This window comes from Microtus oregoni, unplaced genomic scaffold, assembly GCF_018167655.1.
Source record: "Microtus oregoni isolate MIOR12 unplaced genomic scaffold, Mior012 000016F_ref0000370, whole genome shotgun sequence".
Lineage (NCBI taxonomy): Eukaryota > Metazoa > Chordata > Mammalia > Rodentia > Cricetidae > Microtus > Microtus oregoni.
Window position 1 is genome coordinate 23,173,571 of NW_024543075.1, and position 22,492 is coordinate 23,196,062.

Here is a 22,492-nt window from a genome sequence, read left to right on the forward strand (position 1 = left end):
CCCTGGAGCTCGGGCTCTTCTCGGGCTCCTCCTCTTCGGGGCCGGGAGGATTTCTGCGCTGGATGCTCAGAGAGTTCTGGAAGATAACCCAGATGACAAAAGAACGCGTTCCTCCCACCATTCAGCCTGTCTTCTTCGAGCGCCCCAGAACACAGGCGCCAGCTCCCATCATCCGCCTTGGGGATGGATGTTGCCAGGAGCAAGACCCTGCCTTCTTGGAAACTGCAGTTTTTGGAGCGGGTGTTGGTGGGAGAGCATCCAGCAGGGTTCGAATCCGGCTGCTTCTCTCCTAGCAAACCGAACCTGTTTGTGCTGCCCGTTTTCCTGGTACCTACTCCCAGCAAGTTGACAGGCTCCATTGGACACTATGAAATTACCCAGTTGGGGCACTTTTAGGGGGTTCAACCTGATACGTAAAGTGCTTCAGCTGTGCCTAGGACCCTACACATCCAGTGCTCTGTTTCTTTTTATTCTTAAGTAAAATCAACCAGTTGTTAGCCAGCTAGTACTTTGAAGGAGGCAGAACCTGGTGACGTAACGGATGGGGGAGGTGGTCCTGGTTTGCAGCTGCTGGTGGAGCTGTCCGCTTGGAGAGAGGATAGGCTTGGTGAGCAGAGTTTGCAAGGTCTGGATGGTGAGGGTCATTTGGGTGGTCCTAAGGAGTTGGGGGTCTTACTGCGCGTTGAGCAAGGAGATGACTGGAGACTGTAGAGAGGATACTTCGAGGTGGGCCATGGGTATGAGAGTTGCTAGAGTAGAACAAGGGAAAAAAATTAGTTTCTTTTTATTCCCTTTCTCATCTCTCGTGCTTGGGAGAACACCTCAGTTTGATATTTAGCCCTGTTTTTTTTTTTTTTTTTCTTCCTATGTCTGGCACCCTCATTCTCTACCAGCCTTCTTGAGACGGTCTTGCTACTTAGTCCAAGGCTGACTTTCAGCTCTTCCCGACAGCCTCCTGTGTGCTGGGATCAACCTTTCTACCCCCCTCTTTTTAAGTAAGAAAACAAATTTCAAGTTGAAAAACTTTGGTGAACAGCATTGTTTACTCAAAAAAATATGTACTTTGTGTTTCTGTGCCTCATTTGTGTGGAGGTCAGAGGACAGTTTGTGGAGTCAGTTTTCCCACCTAGGTGTGTGGGCTCTGGGGCTTGAACTCAGGTTGTCATGTTTCCCTGCCCAGCCATCTTGTCAGCCCAACAGGAGCTAAATTTAATAAGGTTACGCTTTTATTGGATTTTTTTATTTTCTATTTATGGCAAGTGGTACTGGTTTTCTATTGGTGCTATCAAGTTTCTCTCTAAAATACTTTCTAGGTACTGATTGGATCGCAGGACCTAATGATGGTGTAGCTGAGGTCTGCTTTGGGTAGACCCTGCCTTTTTGCTGAGGAGCAACACTGCTGTTGTATGCCACTCCTTTTAACCATTTTTTGCTTAATATTGCTGTGTTTTGCTGTTTGATCTTGAGATTTTGAATGGAAATATTGGTCTGAAATAGGGACTGGAAAAACAAAGATTCATGTTAGGGGTCTCAAAGTAAGAAACTAGGAGAATGCTATTTTTTTTTTTTTTTTTTTAGACTCTTCTCCTTTGCTTAGAGTTACCCGTGAGCAGCCACAACAGTGGGGAGTTTTCAAGGCGGGATCCTAGTGTGAAGTTTGCAGTTTTTTGGTACATCAGCATCTTAGCATGTAAACATTGCAGTTGCTTTTCCATTAAGCTGTGAGCGAGCAGAAATGGGTTAGTAATTCTAGATGTGCAGGACTGATTGATAGGCATACTTTGGCAAAGTTGAGCATATTCTTCGAGGTTGTTCCCATTGCTTTTTATGAGGTTGTGCTCACTTTTACATCCATTAAGCTACCAACAGAAATGGGTCAATACTTCTATAAGTATTTAGAGGCGTATTTGGCAAAGTTGAACACATTCTTGGAGTCCTCGTTTTTGAAACACTGTAGACTTCTGAACTTTCAGTAGAGTTTGCTGTGTATCCATTAATTCACCTCTCGTTTACTCACAGTTTACTCAGATGGAAATGCATTCAAGATCAGAAGGAGCATTCCCTAATGAGAGTGCTGGGAAGTAGACATGTTGAACAGGCTGACACAGTAATCTGGTGGTTCTGTGGTGTTCCAGAGGCTTCACTGTATTTATATTGCTAACCCACTGCTAACCCAGGCCATCCTGTTTCCACTCTGTTGTCTTTAGTGTTGCTGGGATTTTAGTCTCGTGTTTGTCACCTCATGGTTGCCTGATAGCGACACCTGCTGCACCTTGTGCTCTAGTAGGAAGTCAGGAAGTTATGAGAGAAATAGCTGTTCTCTTAGGGGCCCCCATCAGGCTTCTGCTGACACATCACTGACTACCTGTGTCAGCTGCCACAAATGCTAGAGACAGGTGTTTGGGTTTCCTGCTTTAATACAGAAGATGAGTCTCTTAGACAACTCACCCAAGTACCTCATTGACCGTGGGTCAGAAACTCAGAATGAGGGGTTGAATCCAGTGGGACTTAGGTTCACTGAGAGCTCATATTGTACTTGAACTTGTACTCGACTAGACTCATATTTACAGCTCACTTGAGGATCTTGTAATAAAGCCAATCCCAATTTGTTGGAGTGGGGCCTCACAGTCTGCTTTTCTGACAAGCTTCCCAGTGCTGGGGCTGCAGCCTATCTAAAGGCTCTTTTTTGAGCAGATGAGGGGACATCACAGAAAAGGAGGCACACTTTGCTGGGGCAGGAAGTGATAAGGGCTAGTGTGAAATTGCAAATACTTTGAGGAAAGACTGAGACATTAGTAGTTGGTTGCACCATGGCTAGCTGTAGTGGTTCAGAGCACCTTGGAGAAGCACGTTTAAAGAAATCATGAAGGGCTTTGTGGGCTGATTTGGACTTTAGCTTCTGAACATTGGGAACCAGAGCTGATACAGTAGGAGAGTGATAGGATTTTTGTCTCCTTCCCTGTCTCTTTACTCCCTCCTTTTGCCTCTTCCCTCTTTCCCCCTTCTCTCTTTCCCCCTCTTTTTGTCTGTTGCTCTCTGTGGACGATTGGTTTCCCCCTTCCTTTTTTTACTGAATATTATTTTGAGTATAAGGAAAGTTGAAGATGGATGCCTGTTTGTGGCCAGCATCGATCATTTGTGTATTTTTCATATTCAAGTAGCTCACTGAATCTCAAGAGTCCTGCTTAGTTCTTGGCTCCAGGCAGCCACCACTTGACTGGAGCCAGAAGTGGTTAGAATCAGTTCGCCTTCTTGATTTTGCCTTAAGGTCTAGAAGAGCAAGTATTCACTGTGGAGTTGTGATTTTTATCATGTTAAATCTTCCAGGTTAGTCATGTTTCTCTATAAGTTTTCAGTTAGAGTTCCTCCTTCTCCCTCCTCCTAACCACACTGATTTGTGCTTAAGGCACTTGTCAGTCAAATGTGTTTGTTTGTTTTGCTTTGCTTCTGGTTTGGACTATGGTTGTGAAAGTTGTGATTTCATTTGCTAGAATGACAAATTGACTGGCCCAACTTTGATATACTTCAAGAAATTTCTCTAGATTCAGCCTGCATCTTTTTTTGGAGGGGTACACATAGCTTTTCATGCTCTTAGAATGTTGGTTTGCAGTCAGAGCATTGTTACCTTTTTCTGTGCCACATGTCTCTAATCCCCTGGGACATTTGTCTGTGTTTGGAGACATACTTGGTTGTTATACCACATGGGGTGAGGGTGCTGTTGGCATCTAGGGGGTAGATTTCGGGAATTCTGTATACTGCAGTGTGACCCCATGATTTAGCCCAAGATGTCATTGGTGAGGTGGAGAAGCATTTTGTCTGTTTTCAGCCCAGATTTCCCTAACTTTCCCAGTCTCTAGCTTGTTTACCTTGCAATTTGGTGTTTGTGCATGTGTGTGCATGAGTTTGCTCACAAAGGTAAAACTTAGACTCAACCCTTGTGTCAGCAACTTTCTTTATAAAACAGAGGAGAAAATAAATGGTTTTAAAATCTGAATACTCATTCTGGTGTTTTTAGGGGAAACCAACATATTGCTTTAATTTTACCAGGAGCATAACTGTTCAGGTTCTTATGAATTGCCTTTTGATTTCTAGTACTCAGTGCTCTTAGTAACAAGTGAAAAAGACAGATGGGCACTTTCAACCGAGATAGATAAGTTTTGTAGCCTCAGTTTTCAAACCATGCTCTCAAAGGGCAGCTGCAGCAGAGTGATCTACTGATGGAAGTGCTCTGCAGACTCCTTCCAAGTTTGCAGGAACCAAAACACGAGTCTTGGGCCTGGAGTGGCCTTATCAGCTCAGCCACTGGCATGACAGGTCTCAGCAGAGCACTTGAACAGGCCCGGTGGACATGCTGAGACAAGCAGCATTTTTTCCCTCTGAGACTGGTACAGAATTGCAGAGAAAATAAGGTCATCTGCTTCCAGCTTTAAATGTGTGCCATTGCTCCTGAGGCCTAGGTACTTTGAGAGATTTTGCTTAAAAACAACCCTTTTTGACTCTTTAAATGCATGAGCTGATGTGTGCCATGTCTTACCAGGTGCAAGAAGTGAGAAAGAAATTGTCTAAGAAGGCTACTTGGGAAATAAAATACACAGACAACTGTAGAACTCCATGTTTGCTGATGTTCTGGTTCTTTTTGCTATTGTAATACCACAGACTGGGTGATTTCTAAAGAATTTTATTAAAATTCTGGAGACTGGGAATCGCTGTTGAGAGACCCACACCTGGCAAAGGGCTTCTTCTGTCATCATATGGCAGGGGACTGAGAATTTGTGAGTTTTGGGGTGTTAAGGAAGGAAGGTAAGAATGGGATGTAACTTGGTCTTTTTAATCAGGGACCTACTCCTCTGATAATGATGTTTACCCGTTCTTGAGGGCAGGGTCCTCATGCCCAGTTGCCTCTTAAAGGTCTCGGTATTTATAATGGGGTTTGCATTTCAAACCAGGAGCTCTGGGGGTCATGTTTAAAACATGGCATCCGACTTAACCACACTATGTCTGCTCAGTTATTGTGTTTAAAGGAGCTGAGGTGAGAGGTTGGTAATAGAGGGTTAATGTAAAGGGTATGGAACAAAGTTCTTGCCCTCAGAGGACTCATCTGTTTATAAGGAAGCGATTTTGAATTCTAATGGAAGGTTCAGTAGCAGTTCCGAGGACTGGATTGTAAGCTGCACTGTAAGCAGTTAACACTTCTACAAACTGAAGTTCCTAACACTGTACTAGCTAGGCTTTGGGTATGTAGTGTTTAAACACAATGATACAGCAGTGATAAAATAAGAAGGCACAGGCAACATAGTCCCTTCTCAGAACTTGTCAGAGAGAAGGTGGGTATCAGCCAGTGAACACTGACAAATAAGAAATTTTAAATCCTAAGAACTAAGAGAAAGATAAGGTACATGAGTGAGAATAATGAATTTGACCAGACGGGTTGGGAGCAAAATGGACTCAAAAGGCTGTATTATTGGAAAGACCTGGAGGTGCATTTAGAAGTCTGACAGGCCTTGTTTGTGATGCAGGGAGGAGGCAGGAGAGTGGGGCAGACGAGATGGAAAGGGTAGGTCTCACTGGTCTTGTAGGCCAAGGTGAAATACTTAGGTTTCATTCTGAGCGAAGGCTAGCTGCTACTGGTTTCTAAGTATTCTTGCATGAGTGTGTTCAAACATGAAATGCTCATTCATGGTGCTAAATGGTGAACAGAGTAGAAATTTGAAAACTAGTCAGTAGATGTCTGTGACGGGCCTGGTGAAAGATAGGGCTGGATTTGAGACGCATGTAGAGGTAGATTGTCTTTTCCTCATCGTTGTCAAAAAACTGATTATGTGTATGTCTAAGCTTGATTTGGTTCTGTTGTCTGATGTTTGTCTTGATGTCAGTGCCACACTGTTTTGATTACTGTAGTTGTAGTAAGCTTGGAAACCTGTTGTGACACTTTCACCTTTATCCTTTGCAAGTTCTTTCCGTTTCCAGAGTCTCTTGATATTCTGTATGAACTCAAGGACTTTATTTATGAACTCAAGGACTTTATTTATTTATTTATTCATTTTAATTTTATTTATTTATTTGAAACAGGATTTCTCTGTGTACCACCCTGGCTGTCCTGGAACTTGCTCTGTAGATCAGGCTGACCTCGAATTCACAGAGATCTACTTGCCTCTGCCTCCCAAGTGCTTGGATTAGAGGTGTGCACCACCACCTCCGGGCAAATTTAAGGATTTCTATTTCTGAAGAAAAAAAAAGTTATGGATTGCATTCATCCTGTGGATTGTGTCGGGTAGCCGTATCATTGTAATGATACTGTCAATTTTCCAGTCCTCAAAAATGGGAGAATTTTATTTATTTATGTCATGTTTTATTTCTCTCAGCTGTGTTTTATATTTTTAGTGCAGTCTTTTTCTGCTTCCTTGATTAAAACTGTTTCTAGACGTTTTGTTCTAAATGATGCAGTTGAAAGTTGAATAGCTTTGATTTGGGAATGGCATCTGGGATCTTTGACATACTAAACAGGTTTTCTGCTGCTGAATTGAGAGCTACACTCTCAGTTGCATAATTAGAAGTGCTAATTTCTTTTTGGATGTTTATTAATAGTGTATAAAAGAATGTAATTGACCTTGGCATGTTGATTCTGTATCCTACAACCTTGCTAATTAGTTTATTAGTTCCAGCGAATTTTCCTAGTATCTACAGTTTTCTACATAAAAGGGGACATCATTCATGAACAGAGATCGGCCTTTTTCCAATTTTGATATTTTTAGTCCCCCCCTTTATTGTAAAGTGGTATCCTTGTCTTATTTCTTGGTCTTAGAGCAGTTGCTTTCAGGCTCCCAGGGTTGAATGTCACTGCCCCTGTCTTGAAGAAGTATCCTTTTCTACTTGTTGACTTATTTTCCTCCTTAATTTATTGAAAGCCTTAATGTTTCTTTCTGTATCAGTTGGAGATGCTCCTGCCTCCCTTCTCTCTCATTTTGTAATGTGTGGTTTTTCATATTGCTTGTTATTTTAGTGTGTGGAACCTTCCTTTCACATCAGGAATAAATCCTACTTGGTTATGATGTCTGCTCAGATTTTGATGCTTTTCCCTTTTATGTTTCAAAATAGTTCTTTCTTTAGTAATTTAATAGTTTGCCCGTGTGAGCCTTGTGTGATGTGGGATTTACACTAAGGTTTGTGTAGTGTGGTAAGTGGTTAAGTGTAGATAGGGAAGTAGTGGCCTGTGTTCTAGTCCCCTCTTCTACTTACATTGAGACCTTGAGGCTTGCATCTCTGGTCTTCACTTCCTCATCTGTAATGTGGAGATGGCAGTATATCTACTTCCTAACCCTTTGGAATATATGAGAGAAGAACCTGGCAGGAGGCCTGCATTCAGTGCTCAGCAAGTGTTAACTGATGCTATTGTTCTCATCAAACCTTACTGTCACCCTGCTTCTAGGCAGAAGGCTTCTTTAGCATTTGATGATGCATTTATGAATTTTGCATTGTTTCATTAGTTCTATTGATATTAAATATTGCTTATTCTCTTTCATGCTCTTCTTTAAAATTCTCATTTTTTTCAAGTTAAACATTTATTTTGTGTGAATTTTAATGTTAAGTATCTATATTAATTTTAGACAGAGAACTATACCTACTGAATACTTACTTGCCATTGACAAATGCAGTAGCGTTCAATAAAATTGTAAACTAGTAACGATACAGTGAGAAAGCTTGCATCAACTAGTAACTAAGAAGAAACTGAGGTAATAAAGAACTGTCTGTTCCCCAAAGGATAACAGGATTAGATACATTTATTCATACATTCTTCTGGGAACCAGATAATCCTTATGTTGTATGAACTTTTGAATAAGAGACACTCAAGGGGATTTGGATTTGGATTTCTTAACCCATTGTTTTTTTTTTTCCCCCAGTTCCTTGTGCAGTGGGCAGTGATTATGTCTTATTCAGCATCAAGTTCCCATTCCCGGTTTTTGGAATGTACACACTGTTGGTTAATCTGCACTGAGTGAGGAAGCCACAACTAAGGACAGCTTGCAGACTAGATTGTTAGCAGTGTGGATGTGCTGATGATGGCCAAGTCTCAGACCTCACTTGAGGCTTTAAACTTTCAGAGCGCAGGGAAGAAATCAGAAGATGGAGTGGCAGGTCTCAGTACACAGAACTTATGAGCAAATAAAGCCAGAGAATGAGTTGCTGTGCAGAAGAGTGCCATTCCTGTCACTGCTCTACTCCCTTCCCTCCCCTCCCCTTGTATCTCCTCCCCTTCCCTTCCCCTCCCTTTCGTCTTCCCCTTCTCCCTTCCCCCTTTTCTCCCGTTTTCTCCTTTCCTCTTCCCCTTTTTTCTCCTCTAATTTCTTCCTTTCCCCCATTTTCCCACTTCCCCTTTCCTGATTTGAACATGTGCAGCGTATGCCCTGCAAGGTGAGTTGAGAGTATTTGGCAGGTTTATATGGGAAGAATGAAGGAGAAAGAGTTGAAAATAATATGGAAGGTTCTTGAGACAAGGTAGATTGGGGTGGCACTTTTCAAGACTGGTAAACAAAGTGGAAAATGGTTTTGGAGGTGAGAGGTGAGTTTAGTTGTGTTTGAACTTTTAGAAACCTAGACAAACCCATTTTTAATGCTGTATTTGTTGAGTGCTGAGCATTTTCAAGAGGTGTGCAAGAATCAATTTAAGTTGAAAGGAGCTGGCCAGTCTGATCTGCCTATGGAACAAACAGTGTGAACCAAACAGTTGGTGTAACATAGATACTTGTTCCCAGTGTATTGTTTTACATCTTCCTTTGTGTACTTTAGGCTTTTGCTTTGACTCGGTCACTTCTGTTTTGATATAGTATGTGGTTTGATGGATTTTTCCTGTCTCTTTATACCCTTGTCCCAATGAGGGGCTACTAAATGGGGCAGTGTTCTCTGTCTGTATAGTCCCCACAGCTGTTTCCTATAGTAAAAACTCTGAAAAACAATGACCTCATAGTTTCCACATACTCAAAACTAAACAAAACAAATCCAAACCTTTTTTCTTATAGTAGTAGAAGAGAAGTCATTAAAAATTGAGTAACATTTGTCATCTGTTGCCTCTTCCTTCAAAAATACTTGTTTGCTTTGTTATTAATTGTTCATTCAACGTTCTTCAAATAATTTTTTTTTTCCTTGTATAACAAACATTTTTTTTCAGGGAGCACATGGGGTTATCTTGAGTCTTTTGTTGTGTTGTGATTGTTTCTTGTCTGTGTAGAAGCCATTGTTCTGTGCCTGCATTGAGGCAGTGCCTAGAGGAACTGGCCAGTCGCTGAGCATCTGTTGCTTCTTCCCTCCAGTTGTAAAGCTCAGATGGCAGCAAACAGTACATCCACAAACAAACAATTCATGCTTCAGAAGATTCCAGAGGGCTGGTCAGACAATGACTTTGTTGGTATCTCTCCTACTGAAAGCAGTGTTGCAGCTTATCTTCAGATCAGTACATTTTAACTCTTGCGTTATAATCTTTAAGAATAAGGCATAACTTTATTTATTTGGGGGAGCATGGGACTGAAGATACGGCTCGGGGGCTAAGAACATTGACTGCTCTTCTATTTCTTTTCTGTCCATCCCCTGGTTTAATTTCTAACATTATTTAATTTGCAACTCCAGTCCTAGGGGATCTGATGCCCTCTTCTGGCTTTCTTTGACCTGAAGGCATACATGTATACACACAGGGCAGACACATGTTAAGAACTAAAGAATCCTAGACTGTGTGTATTTTGAGCCATATTAGTTACAAAGTGATTTCACACTCAATTTTTAATCTTCACAACAGTTCTGAGAAAGAGGGCTTATTGTTACTCTTGTCCTAAATTTGTTTTAGATACTGGGATTCTGTGCTAGTGAGCAGCAGAACTGGGCTGCAATTCTACACGGTTTTTGTGCGTTGAATGAGGAAGTGTGAGGAGGGTATAGTGTGGAACAGTGATTCGCAACCTGTGGGTTGCAGTCCCTTTGACAAACCTCTGTCTCCAAAAATGTTTACATTACAATTCATAACAGTAGCAAAATTACAGTTATGAAGTGATCATGAAAATAATTTTGTGTTCGGGGTGTCCACACATAAAGAAATGTATTAAAGGGTCACAGCATTAGGAAGGTTGAGATTCACTGGTGTCGAAACTAGCACTCAGTACATGTCACAGAAATGATGAATGGGGATAATATGGGTCCTTGCTGTCAACTAAGGCCACTTGAATATCTTCATTTTGACTCAAGTGCAGGGATTAAACAGGCCGTTGGAGCCATTCCTTCTACCCTGTGTGGTTTTAAGAGTTCTTGGACATCAGATGTGCTGCTACCCTTCCCTGCTGCACTTGAACACCGAGTTGCTCTTTCTAGTCCTGGAGTTCCATGTGACCTCGCAGGTTTCCAGGTGTCATCTTATCTTAACATTTTTGTTGGTGGATTAGATAAGGTTCCACCAGGGATACTGATTCAGTTTGTAAAATTATGAAACATATTCCATGTTACATAAGGCATACATAACTATTTTTAAAGTTACAGTAGAAATGGAATAGAATGCTGTATTTTGTATTTGGTCCTCAGTGAGCTGCCCATGGTTCATATATGAAGGGCCCTGGGTGTGCATTGGCATGATGCTTCCGTCAGTCCAGATGCCAGATAAGTGTTCAGTGTTTTTCTGTCAAATGAGTCTCATAGTCTGGGCAGGTAATGACTCTGTTCTAGGCAGACTGCACCTAAGGGTTAGTGTTTCATTGTGGGATCCTTGGGGTAGGGCATTGCATAATCTTGACTGACAAACTTCCATTTCTGCAGCTGATGGTGGAGTAGCAGAGAAAAGAGATGTGGCTTGGGAGGCATGCCTTACAGTAAAATAAGAGATTTGTTTTGAGGAAAGGCATTTGGTAGCTCTTCTGCACACAATTCCAGCTCTTAGTTCTGGACACCTTATATCTTAGTTATACAACTGCAGGAGTCAGTCTACCTTCCTTATTTCTTAACTTCCAATTTCAAGTTTGTAATGCTGCCAGATTAGACTTCTCAGAGTTTGCTTGTAATGACATCTCAGAAATTGTTACTGCCTTTACTGTTACATATAGAATGCAGTGTGCATTCTTAGCATTTAAGTTTCTTCATGACGCAGTCCCTTCTTCTCTGTGTTGGAAAGCAGTGGAGAACAGTTAAAGGCTGAGTGAAGTGTATGAAAATTTGGTTCAGATCCTGACATCTGTGGCAAGGGACTTTCTCCCTCTTAGTTCAGTTTTATTTTATGACACTGACATAATTACAATACGTTCTTGCTTGGCATGGTGGCTTACTCCTGTAATTCCAGCCTTTGAGAGGTTGGGATAGGAAGATCATTAAGTTTGAGGCCAACCTGGATAACAGAATGATATTTTTTAAGTTTACATTCAGTTCATCATTTCCTCTTCCCTCCTTTCTTTCCAATCCCGCTCTCCCATTCCACAGCCCCCCACTCCCAACCCCCCCACACTCCCCGCTCAATACAGTCCTCCGTTTCTGTTCAGGAAAGGGAAGGTTTCCCACAAGTATCAACAAAACATGGTATAGCAAGTTGCAGTAAAACTAAGCACCTCCCCATGTATTAAGGCTGGGCAAGGTGACCCAGTATGGGGAGTCAAGTCCCAAAAGCCATTATAAGAGTAAGAGACAGCCCCTGCTCTCACGGTTAGAAATCCCACAAGAGGAACAAGCTACAGAACTGTAACATATATGCAGAGGGCCTAAGTCAGTCCGATGTAGGCTTCCTGGCTGTCGGTTCAGTCTCAGCCCCTGTGAGCCCAGGTTAGTTAATTATGTGAGTTTTCTTATGGTGTCCTTCAGTCCTTTGGCTCCTACACTTTCTCCCCCTCTTCTTCAGGATTCCCCAAGCTCCACCTTGGTTGTGGGTCTGTATCTGTTCTCGTTAGTTGCTAGATGAAACCCCTCTGATAACAGCTGGGTGAGGTACCAATCTATGTGTATAGCAAACATCATTAGACATTGGTACATTGATATTTTTCCCCCTCCAGTCATGTTTGGTTTTATTCTGGGTCTCTGTCATTCAGCCTATGGGTCCTGGTGCTTCAGGCAGTTGTCAGGGTGGGTTTATTCTCCTGGCATGGGTTTTAAACCAGTCATTGTTTGGCTACACCCTCAATTTCTAGGCCACCATTAACTCCCCTCCTCCCAGCACATCATAAGCAGGACAGACTGTGGGTTGAAGGTTATGTGGCCGGGTTGGGGTCCCAATCCCTCTGCTGGAAGTCTTGTCTTGTCACAGGAGATGGCCAGTTCAGGATATGTATTTGCTATTGCTAGGAGTCTTAGCTGGGGTCATCCTTGTAGATTCCTGGGAGATTCCCTTGCACCAGGTTTTTACCTGACCTGGAAATGTCCCCTCTTCCAGTAGTCTCTTTCAGTACTGTCCCCTACATCATCCTCCATGCAACCTGATCACTCTTCCCATCACCATTCTCTCACAGTCCACTCATGAAATCTATTTCCCCTTCCTAGGGAGATCAGGTAATTCTCCTTATTACCCAGTTTCTCTGGGTTAGTGGATTGTAGCCTAGTTATCCTTTATTTTATAGCTAATATCACTTGTGAGTGAGTATATAACATGCTTGTCTTTCTCGGCCTGGGTTACCTCAGGATGATTTTTTTCTAGTTCCATCATTTGACTTCAAATTTCCTGGTGTTCTTGTTTTTTACAGCTGAGTAATACTCCATGTGTAAATGTACCACTTTTTCTATATCCATTCTTCAGTTGAATGATGTCTAGGCTGTTTCCAGGTTCTGGCTATTACAAATAAAGCTGCTATAAAGATAGTTGAGCAGGTGTTCTTGTGGTATGATTGAGTATATTTTGGATCTGTGCCCAAGAGTGGTATATCTGAGTCTTGTAGATTGATTCCCAGTTTTCTAAGACTACGCCACATTGACTTCCCAGCTTGTGGATTCTTGTTGCTTCATTACACTGTGCACCCATCTCAGTAATAATCCAGTACTGCTGCTAACAAAGGACATTTGAAACACTTTGCAGTGTCTACACCATAGATGTTTTGAAGGCTGGCTCTGTTGCTGTGTTTGAAAATCACTTGGAGTTTGTTGTCGACTGGATATAAAGTTAAAACCATGTTTTGTTTTGCACTTGATTTTGAGGGACTTTTGTCTAAAGTTTACTTTTGTTGCATTATGTGAAAAGTAGAATTTATGACTTGAAGTCAGCTCCACAAAGTGTGATCTGTTTAAAAGTTTTTCTTCAATCCTTACATTCTGTCCTTTCTCTCTAAATTTTATGAATTATTCTTCCATTGTTCAAGTACAAACAGATGTATATGGATGGTTTGTATTGATTTTGTCTCTCCAACTTGGGTAAATGGTAGTTGCACATCTGTGTGTTTGTCACATAAGTGCCTGCTGTATGCCCTGCACAGGGGGTTATTTTATATTCTTTACAGTATTGTAAGAGAGATATGCACAGTGATAGTTGCTTTATAAATTATGCAAAGAGCATTTTCTGTACAGACTTCTCATCCCATGAGTCTCCTGCCACATAACTAGTCCTGTCCTTTCCCTTTGAGCACCACTGAGATAGACTGTTTTTAATCTGTAGGGAAGGACATTCATCCTTTTTTTTTCTGAGAGCTATCATGCTAGTGGGAGAATGTTAATACTAAATCTATCTTTCCTGTGTACATTCGTTCTCAGTAGTTATAAAGACACATTAAGTTTAGACTATCCTTCAATCCGCCCTAAAGTAAGAGCCCCCTTTTAACAGTTCAGTGATACCTTGGTAAATATCCCTGTGTTAGTCTTTATTTCCTGTAAGTTACAATAAACCTCAGTAATTAAAAGACAAACTCCTTTAGAAGCAATTGCTCCTGGGAAATACCTATGAATAAATAATTTGGGGATTTTAACAGTAGGAGAAAGAGTGGAAAGAGGCCTCATTTCCTGATGATAGAGAGGACTTTTTATCTTCATGCAAGAGGAGAGGTCAGTTGCCCTTCCTCTGTTTGATGTTGGGAAGCTGGTTGGGGTGTTGTAGCTTGCTTCTTTCCTGGATACTCCTGGTTATGTAGTCATCATCAGACACCATGCTGGGTTGAGAGTAAGGGAGGCTATGGTTGGGAGCTACTCCTTTCCTTTGGAAAATCTGTGAACCTATGTGTTTGACGGTCAGAACCCTGGAGCAGCTGAGATTTTGGCAGGCTATTGAGCTCCAGTTTCCTTAGTTTTTCTTTTATTACCATTATATAACTAGATTCAAAGATTGTGGGTCTTGGATAACCCACTGGGTGTAATTCTCAGTGTGATATGTTCTGTGCTATTGAATTATCTATCTATCTATCTATCTATCTATCTATCTATCTATCTAATCAAAATTAGAAAGACTCTTTCAAGTATTATTTAAATACCAACTGTCCTGAAGATTTTTAACTTTTTTATAGGGATGGCTGGATCACATGCTATAAATACTTTTTCAGACACTTTGTGCTGTCTTTGACTAGGGTCCTTTAATACAAACATTAGCTGTTGAGTCCCTCTTCTGTGACACGGGGCATTCCTTTTGGGCCATATAGGTGAAGGGCTCTAGGTTGCTGTTTTGTTTGGAGTCTCATTTCTGTTTTTTGGTTCTTGTTCCCACTGCTCTGCACCAGCACCCTTCATTCTCGGCATTCTCTTGCTGTGTCCTCTTCCTGGGAGACACTGTGGCTTGCTACTTCACACCTGTATTTGACAGTTTCTGATCTGCTTCTAGCTAAGTATCTGGGTAAACAGAATCTATAGGAAATACGTAGATCTAGAGCCCAAGAGTATAGCTGAAGACATTTTAGTGTTTTTTTTTCTTTTTGAAGGTAACTTTTAAACTTGTATAGATTGTTGTATACATACAAAAAGTGCACACACAGGTCATTAGAGTCCAGCTTGATGGTTTGCCCAGGTACAAAATAAAGACGTTACCAGTGCTCTAGAAGCACCTGCTCTCCCTTAGTGGCTTTTTCCACCACAAAGGTAGCTTCTCTCCTTGACTAGTTTTGTTTCTTCTTCACCTTTATTTTGAATTAGATACAAAGTGTGTATATATATATTTAAAAAATAATTTTACTAAGGTACAGTACACATACTAAATTATGAATTTTAGGTATACAGACATATAAGCAGGTTTTCGGATTTTTCAGGGGGTTTGCGATCACCACAGTTCAAGAATTCTGCATTCCCTCAGAACCTTGAAAACTCGCAGTCATTCTGTTTCCCCACTTTGCAGCCCTCGGTGATCCCTTGTCTACTTTCTGTCTCCATAGCTGTACTTGTTCTGGATATTTCCCATAAACTTGTGATATGTGGCCCTTTTTCTGTCTTTCATTTAGCATGTTGCTTTAAAAGGCTACTGTTTTGTACCATGTATCTTATTCCTTTGCACAACAAAGATAGTTATATATGAAGAGTCCACCTTTTTTTTTTGTGATAGTTTATGTAACCTAATCTGGCCTGGAATCAGGCAACCTAGCCTAGAACTTGCATTCCTTCCTCAGCCTCCCAAATGCTGGTATTTCAGGTGTGCACCTTTTCTTCTCACCTGTATTCATGTTGTTTTTTTCCTTTTGGTCCTTTGAAAGACATTGGGGGTCATTTCCAGTTTGGGACTTACAAATAGTGCAGCTAGGAACATATTGTTTACAGGTTTTTGAGTGGATGTGTGTTTTTATTTCTCTGGGTATGTACTAGGACTAGAATTGCTAGGTTGTATGGTAACTTTGTATAACTGGCCAAGAAGTGTCAAACTCCTTTCTAACATCTCTATATCATAATTGATATTAATCCTTTATGTATGTGTGTTTGTATATATAATTTTGCATTATGCAGTTTCTGTTTCATATTGTATTTTGAGTAGTTTTGTCATAAACATTCTTTAGCTCATGAACATAGTAATCTCTGTTTGGGGACGCTTAAATGACTTATGGTTATGACGAACCTTTTTACATACATCTTTTATTTATTTCTTTAGACTAAGTAGTGATGGCATTCCTGCCAGGAGTTACCCAGTTTTATGGGATTGACTGTTTACTAGCAGTTGGAAAGAATGTCTCTGCTGAAATTTAAAAAGGTTTCTTTTACGTTGCTAAGTGGAAAATTTGAATTTCTCTGGTTAGTTGTGAGGTAGGAGAGTTCCATCTGGCAGAGCGAGTGTCAATGCTAGGACATCACTTATGGTAGGCAGGTGTCCTGCCATCAACCAGGTCTAGAAAGTAGAAGTAAGTGTATCTTTGTGATAGTAATATTTTGACATTAGGGTATTACTCTATTCTGACTCCACAGTCTTCCCTTTGGTGTTCAAATAGCCGTATACTCTTCTGTTTAGTGCCCTCATACTTTAGGGAGATGACCAAGACTTAATCAAAATAGAATTGGTTAAAATTGGATCAGACTGGACATAGGTTATGGGTAGATTCTGAAGTATTCTTTTATAGGAAAAAACTGGGTTGGTTTAATGAGATCACATTGTGAGACTGAATGAGCAGAGCAGAGTAGAGTGCCTGTGACTGGTTTGGAGACTTTGTCTTCCTGAGCCTGAAGAGTTGGCCTGGTTTTGGGTGTGGAGAGAGATGCGTGACCTGTGACTTAAAAGCATTCTTAGCCAGTTAAGATTTATTGGGTTTATCCTGGATTTATGGCATTATAAATGTATGATGTGTATTGAAACTTTATAGATCTGCTTAGGAATAGCATCTCTTTGTGACTCTTAATAGATGTTTTAACTCTAAAGATGCAGTAGAAGAGAAAGGATTCAAAGCAAGAGTATCTTTACAATAGTTTGGATTACTTATTTAAAAAACATTAGCCAGAAATATAGGTCAGGTATCAAATAACAGCATCTCCAAAATCAGGAGGATATATGGTGTGTGTGTGTGTGTGTGTGTGTGTGTATGTGTGTGTGTGTAGGTTTTCCTTCTCTCTTATATTTTTTTCCTCTTGTTTGTTGAAGAAATTTAGTCTATTTTCTGGTAGCCTGTGGGTTTTCCAGGGAGAAGAAAAATGATCTGTATTCAGTGAGTATAAGCTTCCCCTGTTAATCGTTCCCCAGACAAGACAGTAGTATACCAACTATTTATATAGCCCTTACACTATATTATATCTCATAGTAATCTAGAAATTAATTTTTATATAACGATGTCCATTGGCTAAATGCAAGTACTTATTTTATAAGTTACTTGAACATCTGTAGTTTAAGTATCTACAGATGTTGTGGAACAGTCTCCAGAGGGACAGCTGTACATGCATGTTTGGTCTTACGGATAGTTAAGTAAGGTTGGCCTTGCAACCTTTCACTCCTTGCCTTTCCCACTTATTCAACCTCCCAAGAATAGGTTGCTTCTGCTTCAAGAAACACTGACTGGCTTCTCTTCTGGCTTCTCTCTACCAGATTGGGAAGCTGACCCTGCTGTGCTAAGGACCCTTAACTTTATTCCTACCCTTTGTAAGCCAGTGAGTAGATGGCATAGTTCATTTTTTCTTTCCCTCTCTCAGTTGTTTTATAATGGGAGTGTCATCTTGCCCCCCAGTGATAAGGTCGGGAAGTTGATAGCTTGTAAACCTGTGACAGAAAATTTTAGTTTAAGGCTTTGCAAATCTGTTTTTTTATTAAATACTTTGTTGAGATACCAGTTCTTTTAAATTGTGTAAACTTAAGTTGTACATTTTGATGCTTTTAAAATGAAACGTTTTTAATGTTTGTGGTAGCAATATATATTAGTTCCTTAGATATTCAAATGACTTTTCCAGTTTTCTTCTTTGACACTTAATTGTTTATGACTGTTATACTTCCCTTATGACCTTTTTGTTGTGTCAGGTTTGGATATTTGTTTTTAAATTCTAAGCCAAAATTTCCCACCTTTCTTTAAAAAAAGAAAAAGAAAAAAGGCTTTGCTTTTCTGTAGTTGGGAAGAATTGTATATTTGAAAATACCAAGAAGGTGAAAAGAAGATACTTTTGAATTACTTTTTGCTTTATTGGATACATAAACGGTCTGTGGTGACCTGAGCTGACTAACCCTGGGAGTCATCTCCCTTCGCCATATGTATGCAGAGGACAGTGAGGATGAATCCACAGAGCAGCTTGAGCAATGTGAGATGCAGAGCTTGTGCTGGTGAGAGACAGGGGTTTCTTGTTTGCTCTCTCTAGCATCCTAGGCTGCTAGGGCAGAGAAGTCTTCTTGCTGCCACTTGGTCTTCCTAAGTATCCCGAATACCTTTTAGATAACTCCCCAGTTAGATAAACTGCATTTGTGTTCCAGGTTATTATTTGTTTGTTTTGGGTTATATTTTGCTTTTTTATTTTATGTGTGTGTATATGCCTAAGTGTCCATTTTGTGGTACAGTTCTTGCCTTCCACCTTTAGTGGGTTCCAGGGATTGAACTCAGGTTGTCAGTCTTCCACAAGTGTCTTTGCCTGCTGAGCCTTCTCATTGACCCTCAAGACTGTACTTACTATAGAAAAAAATGCACCTGAGAATAAAATGGAAACAGATGAGCAAAGATTTATTTAAAATTAACAACTAAACTTCCAGAAGCCTTTGGATGAGAACAGCTGTTATTCAATATCTAAACCTGTTTTTGTCTGCCTGGACAGTTGATGTTCAGTGTGAGAAAACTTAAGCCCTGTGTGAGCCTTAATTGAAACACTGGGTTACAATTTGTTGCAAGGTACTTTGTTTACCAAGGAAAGGTCATGGAGAGAAATGTCTTAAGGCTTTTCAGTTAGGATAAGCTTGAAGAGTAATGTTAGCCTTGGACAAACTACTTCATAGTTCTTTCAAATTTTACTTTTGCTGTTGAGACAGGATCTCTCTACTTAGCCACGGATGTCTTGGAAATCACAATGTAGACCAGAGATCTTCCATCTGCCTCTGCCTTCCAAGTGGTGGTATTAAAGGTGGTGTGCACCATCACACCAAAGGTTTTCATTTGTGACTACTAATATTGTAGCATGGAATTTTCCTCAGGATTAATTCTGTAGGAAATAACCTCTATAGATAATTACCCTGAGCCAGATTCAGTATAGGCACTCAGTAGATCTTGACATTTAATATTATCTTAAGTGACATCGTGCAGTTATTAAGGGGTCTCTCAAACTTCTCATAACCTTTGGTGATTAAAATGTTGAAATCAGCTGGGTGGCGGTGCCGCACACCTTTAATCCCAGCACTTGGGAGGCAGAGGCAGGTGGTTTCTGTGAGTTTGAAGCCAGCTTGGTCTACAAGAGCTAGTTCCAGGATAGACTTCAAAGCTATGAAACCCTGTCTCAAAAAAAACAAAAACAGAAAACAAAACAATTAAACAAATGTTGCAATCAGAGCTTTTCCAGGCTGGTCAGTTTTGATTGCAGTCTGCTTTCACTTTAGAAGTAGAGCCATTTAAAAAAACATTACACTTAAAAAATTACAATTAAAGTTTGTCTGGTTTCCCAGATGACTGATGTGCAGCCGGGGCTGGGAACCTGTGCTTTGGGTCTTCATGGTTTTGAGAACTCACATGATAGAATCTGCATATTTTTTCTCTGCCCTCACCAGGGTCCCTACATGTCCCTACTTCATCCTTCTGAGGAAGGAGAGTAAGGGAGTGGGTAGAGGTCGGGTCGGAGGCATCTCAGTATATAAGCTGGGCATAGCTGTGTGTGTCTGTTTCCTTAATGCTGTGTGGGGTAGACACAGAAGGATATCTGGGGCTTGCTGGCTCCCAGCCTAGTTCTAGGCTCAGTGAAAAAAACTGAAAAGAAAGATGCCAGGTGTGATGGTAATGGTAAATGTCTTTAGTTCCCAGCACTAGAGAACCAGAGGCAGGCAGATCTCTGAGTTTGAGGCCAGAGTAGTCTGCATAGTTAGCTATTTCAAGACCAGGCAAGGGCTACCATGAGACCCTGTCTTACGGGGGCCGGGGAGAATATAAGGGGAAATATCTTGTGGCCTTTATACCTGTACAGGCATGCACACTAAATGCATGTATATGTTCATATACACACATACTTTTGGATTTTGGAATATTTTGGACTAGGAATGCTTATCCTATACATTTGTCCTGATACTTCTGTGATTTTTTTTAAAATTCTATTCACTAATTTTGTGTGTATGTGGATGTCAGAGGACATCTAGTGAGAGTCAGTTCTTTCCTTCCATCATGTGGATTCCAGGGATCAAACTCAGATTTATCAGGCTTTGGTGTCAAGTGCCTTTACCTGCTGAGCCATCTTACTGTGCTAGTACCCAGACCCCTGGGAAATAAATTCTACTCTCCTGGCAAAAAAAGTAGATAGTGATTGGTTTGATGAATCTTATAAACCACTTTGTCTCTAGAAGAGTAGCCTAACTTCTGATCAGGCAGTCATATCAAACCACTATTGTGATACCTGTTTCCCATGAGAGGAAATCAATATCATTACTGTGTTTTTGTCTTTGTCTTGGGGTCAGGTAAAGAATATTTATGACCAGTTGGTATCTTTCCTGGGGCATGAGATATTGCTTGTTCCTACGGCTCTATGAAGCTGTCTCATAGAACCTCATGTCTGGAGGTTATAGCTCCAGTGTAGACTATTTTTCTTTTCTGAGCTATGTTTTTGTTTCAAAGGGAAAACAATGCTCCTTAAAAAAAAAATGTTATCATGAAGCTTAGAGGCTTGCATGTGTTTTGACTTATTTGGTAAGTGTCCGCAAGGATCATCAATTGAGGAGACAGTTGGTCTAATTATGGGTAGGATATATAGGTCTTAAGCCAATGGCTTAGTATAATATTTTCCAAACAGAAATATCCAGATTCTATAAAAACAGATGCAAATATATAAAGTTGAATTTAAGAAGGCCCATGTTTTATTTTTCACAGAATTAATGTATTGAGCCAGTTAAAGATTTTGGCCATCCGGGTCTTTCCTACTCACTCATTCAGTGGATCACATCTGAGGTGGCTGGTGGCACTTAGGAGTCCTGACTTCTACTAGTGTTTTTCTGAGGCACATACTAAAGAATTGACTGTTATTCTGTATTTCTTTTTGTTTGGGGAAAGAGGTAAGATAAGTAGACCACGTGTGTCCTTGGTGAGATATCACCCTACTGAGGTGCTAAAAGTGGCAGGAAGAGGAACTTTTGTGTTTGTTCAGTGGGATTTTCTTTTCCTTCAGTTCTTCAGTTTGTGATATGGTGATTGAGGGTGGGGTTGATCCAGTATGGGTTAAGTTGCCTGTTTAGTCTTGTTTCTTCCATGAAGTAAAACATGCAAAGCAAACGGGTGGGAAAGGTTTCTTGTCTATAGTTCACCTGTCGGTGTCTAGGACTTCCATTGCTTACTTGCTTCTGTTGGCTGACTCCCCCACCTCCCAACACCTGTTTAAGGTGAATTCCTCTCTTTTTAATCCTCCCTGTTTGAATTGAAGAATTGTCTTCAGATCTCTCCTTTCCATTAGCTGTTTCTGGATAGTCAGTTTCTTTCCTTGCTTACACAAATCAAGTCAGCGTCTGGGATATGAAAGATGGTCTGTGGAAACTCCAGTTTGCTTACTTTTCTTCTGCTGTGATAGATATTTGCTTCACTGAGATCAAATGGGCAAGTGACCCTTTTGTTTGCCATCCCAGAGAATGAGCATTCCAGTATCTGTTACTTGACTTTTCTGTAATATTTTGCATTGTTGCTTGTATCTCCTTGAACTTCTGTTTTGGTTCAACTTGTGTGAACTTCTTTGACCAGTCTTACTTCATTTTCTTATGCTCATGTTCTTCAAAATTCTGGCCTGGTTGTTGACTGCTCTTCTCACTAGATACCCCATGGGCTGTTCTCTGTGCTCATTTGATAGTCATGTGTCTTTCTGATTTATTTCACCCACCTAGATAGCTTTGCTCAGCACTATGAACAACTTCATTTGGGGTGATGTAGGCCTCAAACTTGGGATGAAGAGATGGCTCAGCAATTCCCAGCAACCACATGGTAGCTCACAACCGTCTGTAATGAGATCTTGTACCCCCTTGAGGAAGAGACCTGGTCAGGCATCCTCATCAACGTAGACCGTGAAACTCAGTATGGACAAGTTCAACAGAACCGTCATGTATGGGCTGCCCATGCATGCTTCAGTATTGTCAGGGCATAAATTTCATTTTCAAATTTCAGGCCTTAAACTCAGCTTGTTCAGAACTCTATGGTCCCTCATTTTCAGGTTTATTCCTGATCATTACCCAAGTCAGAAATAGAAAACCTTGATGATATTCCTGTTTTTTTCTTTAGCTCCACTGACCTCATAACACCAGCTACTTATTTCTCTTCCGTACTCAGTCAGCAGCTGGTCTACAAAAGATGTCCTAGTTTGTGTGTGTGTGTGTTTTTTATCCTATCTCATTCTTCTACTGTACATACTAAAAGCTTTCTTTTGATGTAAGTGAAGGAACAGACTAAAAGCCAACACCTTTCACAGTAGAGATGTCCAGAGGCACTGAAGAAGCAAAAATTTAGAGAGCTGAATCCTAACCACTACACTA

The 22,492-nt window shown here is 40.7% G+C and overlaps 1 protein-coding gene across 1 annotated transcript in view; it reads left to right on the plus strand.

Moving 5' to 3' along the window:
* Usp31 (ubiquitin specific peptidase 31) overlaps positions 1 to 22,492 on the plus strand; it is a 62,750-nt gene that overhangs the window by 807 nt on the left and 39,451 nt on the right. The gene's annotated exons all lie outside the window — the stretch shown is intronic.